We start from the raw sequence: 10,000 nt of genomic DNA, 5'->3' as shown, positions 1-10,000 counted from the left end.
CGAGCGGAATCGGCGGTCTGATTGGGGGAGTTCTGCTACAAATGACCAGATGGCTAGGTCAACATCTTCCCCACAAGGTGGAGACTGTGGCAAAGAATGACTGACTGCAGGCTCGCTAGGAGGACCCCGAAGGCCGCGATCCATGCCAGCAAGCTCGGTGACAAACTTCGCCACCATGTCTTTGTAGGGCTGCGCTCTACGCTGACATTTAATTGATTCCAGCGTACGCTCGGGGAAGGCCTTTGCAAGCTCCTGGTTTAAAAATCTGCAACCCTGGGTGGCAAGAGTCGCTTCTGCATGGGCCAGACGCAGGAGCTCTTCCTGGGACCACCTGGCCTTCTTCCTCTCGGTCTTGATCTCAGCATTAGCAGCAGTCGGATGGGCGCGACGCCGATGGACACCAAGTCCGGTCTTGGTGGAGAAGGACCGCATACAATCAGGGCAGATGGCGGGGAGCAGCGCTCGACCCGCACCGGTTGGCTGGTTGGCTGGCTCATCAGCTGGCACAGGCGCTCCAGCGGGAGCGAGAGTCATAGTTACTCCCGCCGTTTACCCGCGCTTGCTTGAATTTCTTCACGTTGACATTCAGAGCACTGGGCAGAAATCACATTGCGTCAACACCCGCTAGGGCCATCGCAATGCTTTGTTTTAATTAGACAGTCGGATTCCCCCAGTCCGTGCCAGTTCTGAGTTGATCGTTGAATGGCGGCCGAAGAGAATCCGCGCACCCGCGCGCCCCCGGAGGAGCACGCTAAGGCGGACGCGGCCTCGCAGCAAGGAAGATCCGTGGGAGGCCAAGGCACGGGACCGAGCTCGGATCCTGCACGCAGGTTGAAGCACCGGGGCGCGAACGCCGCGCAGGCGCGCGCATCCTGCACCGCCGGCCAGCACGAGGCCGACCAACGGCGAGAGCAGACCACGCCCGCGCTAAACGCCCGCACTTACCGGCACCCCTACGGCACTCACCTCGCCCAGGCCCGGCACGTTAGCGCTGACCCACTTCCCGACCAAGCCCGACACGCCCCGATCCTCAGAGCCAATCCTTATCCCGAAGTTACGGATCCAATTTGCCGACTTCCCTTACCTACATTATTCTATCGACTAGAGGCTCTTCACCTTGGAGACCTGCTGCGGATATGGGTACGAACCGGCGCGACACCTCCACGTGGCCCTCTCCCGGATTTTCAAGGTCCGAGGGGAAGATCGGGACACCGCCGCAACTGCGGTGCTCTTCGCGTTCCAAACCCTATCTCCCTGCTAGAGGATTCCAGGGAACTCGAACGCTCATGCAGAAAAGAAAACTCTTCCCCGATCTCCCGACGGCGTCTCCGGGTCCTTTTGGGTTACCCCGACGAGCATCTCTAAAAGAGGGGCCCGACTTGTATCGGTTCCGCTGCCGGGTTCCGGAATAGGAACCGGATTCCCTTTCGCCCAACGGGGGCCAGCACAAAGTGCATCATGCTATGACGGCCCCCATCAACATCGGATTTCTCCTAGGGCTTAGGATCGACTGACTCGTGTGCAACGGCTGTTCACACGAAACCCTTCTCCGCGTCAGCCCTCCAGGGCCTCGCTGGAGTATTTGCTACTACCACCAAGATCTGCACCGACGGCGGCTCCAGGCAGGCTCACGCCCAGACCCTTCTGCGCCCACCGCCGCGACCCTCCTACTCGTCAGGGCTTCGCGGCCGGCCGCAAGGACCGGCCATGACTGCCAGACTGACGGCCGAGTATAGGCACGACGCTTCAGCGCCATCCATTTTCAGGGCTAGTTGCTTCGGCAGGTGAGTTGTTACACACTCCTTAGCGGATTCCGACTTCCATGGCCACCGTCCTGCTGTCTTAAGCAACCAACGCCTTTCATGGTTTCCCATGAGCGTCGATTCGGGCGCCTTAACTCGGCGTTTGGTTCATCCCACAGCGCCAGTTCTGCTTACCAAAAGTGGCCCACTTGGCACTCCGATCCGAGTCGTTTGCTCGCGGCTTCAGCATATCAAGCAAGCCGGAGATCTCACCCATTTAAAGTTTGAGAATAGGTTGAGGTCGTTTCGGCCCCAAGGCCTCTAATCATTCGCTTTACCGGATGAGACTCGTACGAGCACCAGCTATCCTGAGGGAAACTTCGGAGGGAACCAGCTACTAGATGGTTCGATTAGTCTTTCGCCCCTATACCCAGCTCCGACGATCGATTTGCACGTCAGAATCGCTACGGACCTCCATCAGGGTTTCCCCTGACTTCGTCCTGGCCAGGCATAGTTCACCATCTTTCGGGTCCCAACGTGTACGCTCTAGGTGCGCCTCACCTCGCAATGAGGACGAGACGCCCCGGGAGTGCGGAGGCCGCCGCCCCGTGAAGGGCGGGGAAGCCCCATCCTCCCTCGGCCCGCGCAAGGCGAGACCTTCACTTTCATTACGCCTTTAGGTTTCGTACAGCCCAATGACTCGCGCACATGTTAGACTCCTTGGTCCGTGTTTCAAGACGGGTCGTGAAATTGTCCAAAGCTGAAGCGCCGCTGACGGGAGCGATTATTCCGCCCGAGAGCATCCCGAGCCAACAGCGGCGCGGGTCCGGGGCCGGGCCAGGTAGGTCCGTCATCCGGGAAGAACCGCGCGCGCTTGCCGGGAGCCCGAGCGCCCAAAGGGGCGAATCGACTCCTCCAGATATACCGCCGGGCAGCCAGCCAGGACACCGGACCTCTGCCCAACAGACGCGAACCGAGGCCCGCGGAAGGACAGGCTGCGCACCCGGGCCGTAGGCCGGCACCCAGCGGGTCGCGACGTCCTACTAGGGGAGAAGTGCGGCCCACCGCACACCGGAACGGCCCCGCCCCGCGGCGAGTGGAAAGGCAACCGGACACGACCCCGCCGCGGATTGCTCCGCGCGGGCGGCCGGCCCCATCTGCCGAGGGCGGAGGCCAGTGGCCGGATGGGCGTGAATCTCACCCGTTCGACCTTTCGGACTTCTCACGTTTACCCCAGAACGGTTTCACGTACTTTTGAACTCTCTCTTCAAAGTTCTTTTCAACTTTCCCTCACGGTACTTGTTCGCTATCGGTCTCGTGGTCATATTTAGTCTCAGATGGAGTTTACCACCCACTTGGAGCTGCACTCTCAAGCAACCCGACTCGAAGGAGAGGTCCCGCCGACGCTCGCACCGGCCGCTACGGGCCTGGCACCCTCTACGGGCCGTGGCCTCATTCAAGTTGGACTTGGGCTCGGCGCGAGGCGTCGGGGTAGTGGACCCTCCCAAACACCACATGCCACGACAGGCGGCAGCCTGCGGGGTTCGGTGCTGGACTCTTCCCTGTTCGCTCGCCGCTACTGGGGGAATCCTTGTTAGTTTCTTTTCCTCCGCTTAGTAATATGCTTAAATTCAGCGGGTAGTCTCGCCTGCTCTGAGGTCGTTGTACGAGGTGTCGCACGCCACACCGCCAGCCGGCTGTGCACGCTACCGAGTAAGTACCGGTATGCGAACCGCCAGGCGACGGGCGCGCATCGCACGTTTAAGGAGACGCGGCCGGCCCCACAGGCGGCCACGACACTCCCAGGTCTGCGAAGCGGGGCAAACGCCGCGCGCTTCAGTATACGTAGCCGACCCTCAGCCAGACGTGGCCCGGGAACGGAATCCATGGACCGCAATGTGCGTTCGAAACGTCGATGTTCATGTGTCCTGCAGTTCACATGTCGACGCGCAATTTGCTGCGTTCTTCATCGACCCACGAGCCGAGTGATCCACCGTCCTGGGTGATCTTTTCATAGTTTCCACTATCTCTTTCAAGACAGTTGCATAGGCGGGACTGAGGCGTGTGGCGGCCCCTGTTCCAGCGTTCAGTGTCCAACGGCCTCACGGCCGATGGGCGTCGTACGGCTCCACACCGGAGCGGACAGGCACTCGGGCGAAAGTCATTCAAAACCGGCGCCAGGCGCCAGGTGCCGCAGGCCAGCCGCTCCAGCGCTTCAGCGCTCGTACCACACAACATTGCCGTTAGTTTTGAGACGAACGCGTGGTTCCGCACGCGGCGCACGGCTACTGCGAGCCGTACAGGTAGCGTGTTGCGCGACACGACACGCACATCGAAAGACATGCAGTCTAGTCGGTAATGATCCTTCCGCAGGTTCACCTACGGAAACCTTGTTACGACTTTTACTTCCTCTAAATGATCAAGTTTGGTCATCTTTCCGGTAGCATCGGCAACGACAGAGTCAATGCCGCGTACCAGTCCGAAGACCTCACTAAATCATTCAATCGGTAGTAGCGACGGGCGGTGTGTACAAAGGGCAGGGACGTAATCAACGCGAGCTTATGACTCGCGCTTACTGGGAATTCCTCGTTCATGGGGAACAATTGCAAGCCCCAATCCCTAGCACGAAGGAGGTTCAGCGGGTTACCCCGACCTTTCGGCCTAGGAAGACACGCTGATTCCTTCAGTGTAGCGCGCGTGCGGCCCAGAACATCTAACGGCATCACAGACCTGTTATTGCTCAATCTCGTGCGGCTAGAAGCCGCCTGTCCCTCTAAGAAGAAAAGTAATCGCTGACAGCACGAAGGATGTCACGCGACTAGTTAGCAGGCTAGAGTCTCGTTCGTTATCGGAATTAACCAGACAAATCGCTCCACCAACTAAGAACGGCCATGCACCACCACCCACCGAATCAAGAAAGAGCTATCAATCTGTCAATCCTTCCGGTGTCCGGGCCTGGTGAGGTTTCCCGTGTTGAGTCAAATTAAGCCGCAGGCTCCACTCCTGGTGGTGCCCTTCCGTCAATTCCTTTAAGTTTCAGCTTTGCAACCATACTTCCCCCGGAACCCAAAAGCTTTGGTTTCCCGGAGGCTGCCCGCCGAGTCATCGGAGGAACTGCGGCGGATCGCTGGCTGGCATCGTTTATGGTTAGAACTAGGGCGGTATCTGATCGCCTTCGAACCTCTAACTTTCGTTCTTGATTAATGAAAACATACTTGGCAAATGCTTTCGCTTCTGTTCGTCTTGCGACGATCCAAGAATTTCACCTCTAACGTCGCAATACGAATGCCCCCGCCTGTCCCTATTAATCATTACCTCGGGTTCCGAAAACCAACAAAATAGAACCGAGGTCCTATTCCATTATTCCATGCACACAGTATTCAGGCGGGCTTGCCTGCTTTAAGCACTCTAATTTGTTCAAAGTAAACGTGCCGGCCCACCGAGACACTCAATAAAGAGCACCCTGGTAGGATTTCAACGGGGTCCGCCTCGGGACGCACGAGGCGGTCGCACGCCTTCGGCTCGCCCCACCGGCAGGACGTCCCACGATACATGCCAGTTAAACACCGACGGGCGGTGAACCAACAGCGTGGGACACAAATCCAACTACGAGCTTTTTAACCGCAACAACTTTAATATACGCTATTGGAGCTGGAATTACCGCGGCTGCTGGCACCAGACTTGCCCTCCAATAGATACTCGTTAAAGGATTTAAAGTGTACTCATTCCGATTACGGGGCCTCGGATGAGTCCCGTATCGTTATTTTTCGTCACTACCTCCCCGTGCCGGGAGTGGGTAATTTGCGCGCCTGCTGCCTTCCTTGGATGTGGTAGCCGTTTCTCAGGCTCCCTCTCCGGAATCGAACCCTGATTCCCCGTTACCCGTTACAACCATGGTAGGCGCAGAACCTACCATCGACAGTTGATAAGGCAGACATTTGAAAGATGCGTCGCCGGTACGAGGACCGTGCGATCAGCCCAAAGTTATTCAGAGTCACCAAGGCAAACGGACCGGACGAGCCGACCGATTGGTTTTGATCTAATAAAAGCGTCCCTTCCATCTCTGGTCGGGACTCTGTTTGCATGTATTAGCTCTAGAATTACCACAGTTATCCAAGTAACGTGGGTACGATCTAAGGAACCATAACTGATTTAATGAGCCATTCGCGGTTTCACCTTAATGCGGCTTGTACTGAGACATGCATGGCTTAATCTTTGAGACAAGCATATGACTACTGGCAGGATCAACCAGGGAGCTGCGTCAACTAGAGCTGAGCAGCCGGCCGCCCGGGAGTGTGTCCCGGGGACCCGCGCGAACACGCAAGCGTCCGCTCAATTATTCTGCAAACAGGAGGAGGCTGAGCTCCCCTGCACAACACACCTCGAAACCCTCTCAGGTCCCGGCGGCGCGCAGCGCCGTCCTAAGTACTTGGTCGGGTTCGAGAGAGGCGCAATCGCCCGGAGTTAGGCGAGTAGACGCTTTAGGTGCGACCACCCGTGCTCCCAACTGAGCTTGCCGCTGCCGACAGAGGCCCGGGAGCGTGCTGTCGTGGCATTGCCGGCGGGAGACAACACGCGCCACCTACGGTGACCGGCAGCTCCAACGCCGGCGCCACAGAAGGACAAAAGCCCCACTTGGGTGCCGAAGCGAACTCTCCCAGCACAGCGCACGCGCCAACACGTCCGCACAGCTGCAATACAAACCACCTGCGAGAACCGCTGGGGCGACCGAGCAGCAGACGGCGTCGCGGCGCCGAGCGCCGGGCGGCGGCGCATCCTCAGCGCACAAAGTCCTCAATCGGACCAGCACACTGCAGATGGCCACCGCGCTTCGCACCGGGCCCGCGAGGACCTACTTTGGCCGCAAGGCGCCGCGAGCAGGGGGCGCCGGCGCGCAGCTGCGCCGCCTGCCGCGTCCGTCGGCCGGCGCGCCTGCCACTGGCCGCCCCCACCAGCCGGCTGTAGCGCGTGCGCCCACGCACCGCGCTGCCAGCACGCCGGGCGGCCCCCCCTCACCGGCCGGGGACGGTCCCACCCAGCCACCGCCGCGTATCGCCTCACACCCAGATCCCCTTTCACGTTCGTGGGCATGGTGGGTATCCCTGAAACAACCGGTTAATAGCTCGACCGATCGTCGCCAACACTGATTCACCTCTAGCGAGAACAACCGCACCACAACGGGTTACCAGTTGTTCATTTGCGTAACGTCACCAGCAAACGTACACGTCCATCGCCATTTGCAACGAGTATTGCATGCCTGTGTCAGGTGTCACAACACACTACGTCTGCCCACATAGACGCAACAACATGTGCACGCCTAGAGAACACGTGGAAGGTCGACCCCGTACGTATGCGGTGTCCATTGCGCGAACGACTGTCAGCCGGCCTCTGCAGCATGTCGCAGATGTGGAACACGGTGCAACATGCTATCACGGTGTGTGAGAAGAGACGACTACGTCCGAATACACGCTCCACTACATCAACAGACTGCTCATGCTGATCGCCATCCAGGGCGTCCGTTCCTCCCACACGTCTGTATGGCGTACCACACTGCAATCCAGCTCTTATAGGGAGACGACACGTAGCTGCGTGCACAATATTTGGACTGTATGGTCCGCCGTTGCTAGGCGCAGTCGTCATACGGCCACATGTGCCACGATGTATCATTCAGTACATACGGACCAATGTGCAGTACAGTTTGTGGGTTTTGCGTACATCGGCGGACAGGTGACAGGCCGTACCACAACGTAGGCTGAGTACGTCGGCATGCGAAGGGCGTTGAACATGCAAACTTCTCACCGACCAGCTTGCGAAGGCAGGGGGGAAGGGGGGGGGCATGTACGTCCTGCTGCTATCCACATTACAGTGTATAGCAGGAGCATGTGGAAAGTCAGCAACACCTGCAAGGTGTTTAACATGACGCGATACACAGGGGACCGGGCAGTGCGAGTAGCGAACTATATTGCGAGGGTTGCGGTTAGGCAACACTACACTAATTTAACGAGTTGCATAACAATTACAGAGCAGGTTCAGCGACAACGTGCGTCAGGTTAAGGCGCAATATAGTTTTGGTTACGGCGCACTTTAGGTTAGGTTAAGGCATATTATAGGTTAGGTTAAGGCATATTATAGGTTAGGTTAAGGCATATTATAGGTTAGGTTAAGGCATATTATAGGTTAGGTTAAGGCATATTATAGGTTAGGTTAAGGCATATTATAGGTTAGGTTAAGGCATATTATAGGTTAGGTTAAGGCATATTATAGGTTAGGTTAAGGCATATTATAGGTTAGGTTAAGGCATATTATAGGTTACGTTACGGCACAACATGGGTTACGTTACGGCACAACATGGGTTACGTTACGGCACAACATGGGTTACGTTACGGCACAACATGGGTTACGTTACGGCACAACATGGGTTACGTTACGGCACAACATGGGTTACGTTACGGCACAACATGGGTTACGTTACGGCACAACATGGGTTACGTTACGGCACAACATGGGTTACGTTACGGCACAACATGGGTTACGTTACGGCACAACATGGGTTACGTTACGGCACAACATGGGTTACGTTACGGCACAACATGGGTTACGTTAAGGCACAAATTAGGTTAGGTTAAGGCACAAACTAGGTTAGGTTAAGGCACAACGTAGGTTAGGTTAAGGCACAACGTAGGTTAGGTTAAGGCACAACGTAGGTTAGGTTAAGGCACAACGTAGGTTAGGTTAAGGCACAACGTAGGTTAGGTTAAGGCACAACGTAGGTTAGGTTAAGGCACAAATTAGGTTAGGTTAAGGCACAAATTAGGTTAGGTTAAGGCACAAATTAGGTTAGGTTAAGGCACAAATTAGGTTAGGTTAAGGCACAAATTAGGTTAGGTTAAGGCACAACGTAGGTTAGGTTAAGGCACAACGTAGGTTAGGTTAAGGCACAACGTAGGTTAGGTTAAGGCACAACGTAGGTTAGGGTAAGGCACAACGTAGGTTAGGTTAAGGCACAACGTAGGTTAGGTTAAGGCACAACGTAGGTTAGGTTGAGGCACAACGTAGGTTAGGTTAAGGCACAACGTAGGTTAGGTTAAGGCACAACGTAGGTTAGGTTAAGGCACAACGTAGGTTAGGTTAAGGCACAAATTAGGTTAGGTTAAGGCACAAATTAGGTTAGGTTAAGGCACAAATTAGGTTAGGTTAAGGCACAAATTAGGTTAGGTTAAGGCACAAATTAGGTTAGGTTAAGGCACAAATTAGGTTAGGTTAAGGCACAACGTAGGTTAGGTTAAGGCACAACGTAGGTTAGGTTAAGGCACAACGTAGGTTAGGTTAAGGCACAACGTAGGTTAGGTTAAGGCACAACGTAGGTTAGGTTAAGGCACAACGTAGGTTAGGTTAAGGCACAACGTAGGTTAGGTTAAGGCACAACGTAGGTTAGGTTAAGGCACAACGTAGGTTAGGTTAAGGCACAACGTAGGTTAGGTTAAGGCACAACGTAGGTTAGGTTAAGGCACAACGTAGGTTAGGTTAAGGCACAACGTAGGTTAGGTTAAGGCACAACGTAGGTTAGGTTAAGGCACAACGTAGGTTAGGTTAAGGCACAACGTAGGTTAGGTTAAGGCACAACGTAGGTTAGGTTAAGGCACAAATTAGGTTAGGTTAAGGCACAAATTAGGTTAGGTTAAGGCACAAATTAGGTTAGGTTAAGGCACAAATTAGGTTAGGTTAAGGCACAAATTAGGTTAGGTTAAGGCACAAATTAGGTTAGGTTAAGGCACAAATTAGGTTAGGTTAAGGCACAACGTAGGTTAGGTTAAGGCACAACGTAGGTTAGGTTAAGGCACAACGTAGGTTAGGTTAAGGCACAACGTAGGTTAGGTTAAGGCACAACGTAGGTTAGGTTAAGGCACAACGTAGGTTAGGTTAAGGCACAACGTAGGTTAGGTTAAGGCACAACGTAGGTTAGGTTAAGGCACAACGTAGGTTAGGTTAAGGCACAACGTAGGTTAGGTTAAGGCACAACGTAGGTTAGGTTAAGGCACAACGTAGGTTAGGTTAAGGCACAACGTAGGTTAGGTTAAGGCACAACGTAGGTTAGGTTAAGGCACAACGTAGGTTAGGTTAAGGCACAACGTAGGTTAGGTTAAGGCACAACGTAGGTTAGGTTAAGGCACAACGTAGGTTAGGTTAAGGCACAACGTAGGTTAGGTTAAGGCACAACGTAGGTTAGGTTAAGGCACAACGTAGGTTAGGTTAAGGCA

The 10,000-nt window shown here is 55.1% G+C and overlaps 2 non-coding genes and 1 pseudogene across 2 annotated transcripts; all 3 read right to left on the bottom strand.

Annotated features, from left to right (window-relative positions):
- LOC126475565 (large subunit ribosomal RNA) overlaps positions 1 to 3,404 on the bottom strand; it is a 7,471-nt pseudogene extending 4,067 nt beyond the window's left edge.
- Positions 3,405 to 3,592: 188 nt separating this feature from the next.
- LOC126476336 (5.8S ribosomal RNA) lies at positions 3,593 to 3,747 on the bottom strand. The gene has a single exon (XR_007586883.1). It is a non-coding gene; the product is annotated as a 5.8S ribosomal RNA (ribosomal RNA).
- Positions 3,748 to 4,098: 351 nt separating this feature from the next.
- On the bottom strand, positions 4,099 to 5,997 carry LOC126476917 (small subunit ribosomal RNA). Its single transcript, XR_007587349.1, has one exon. It is a non-coding gene; the product is annotated as a small subunit ribosomal RNA (ribosomal RNA).
- Between the last annotated feature and the right edge of the window lie 4,003 nt (positions 5,998 to 10,000).

This window comes from Schistocerca serialis, chromosome 4 (genome assembly GCF_023864345.2).
Source record: "Schistocerca serialis cubense isolate TAMUIC-IGC-003099 chromosome 4, iqSchSeri2.2, whole genome shotgun sequence".
Taxonomy (NCBI): domain Eukaryota; kingdom Metazoa; phylum Arthropoda; class Insecta; order Orthoptera; family Acrididae; genus Schistocerca; species Schistocerca serialis.
This window is presented reverse-complemented; position numbering and strand designations above follow the sequence as displayed.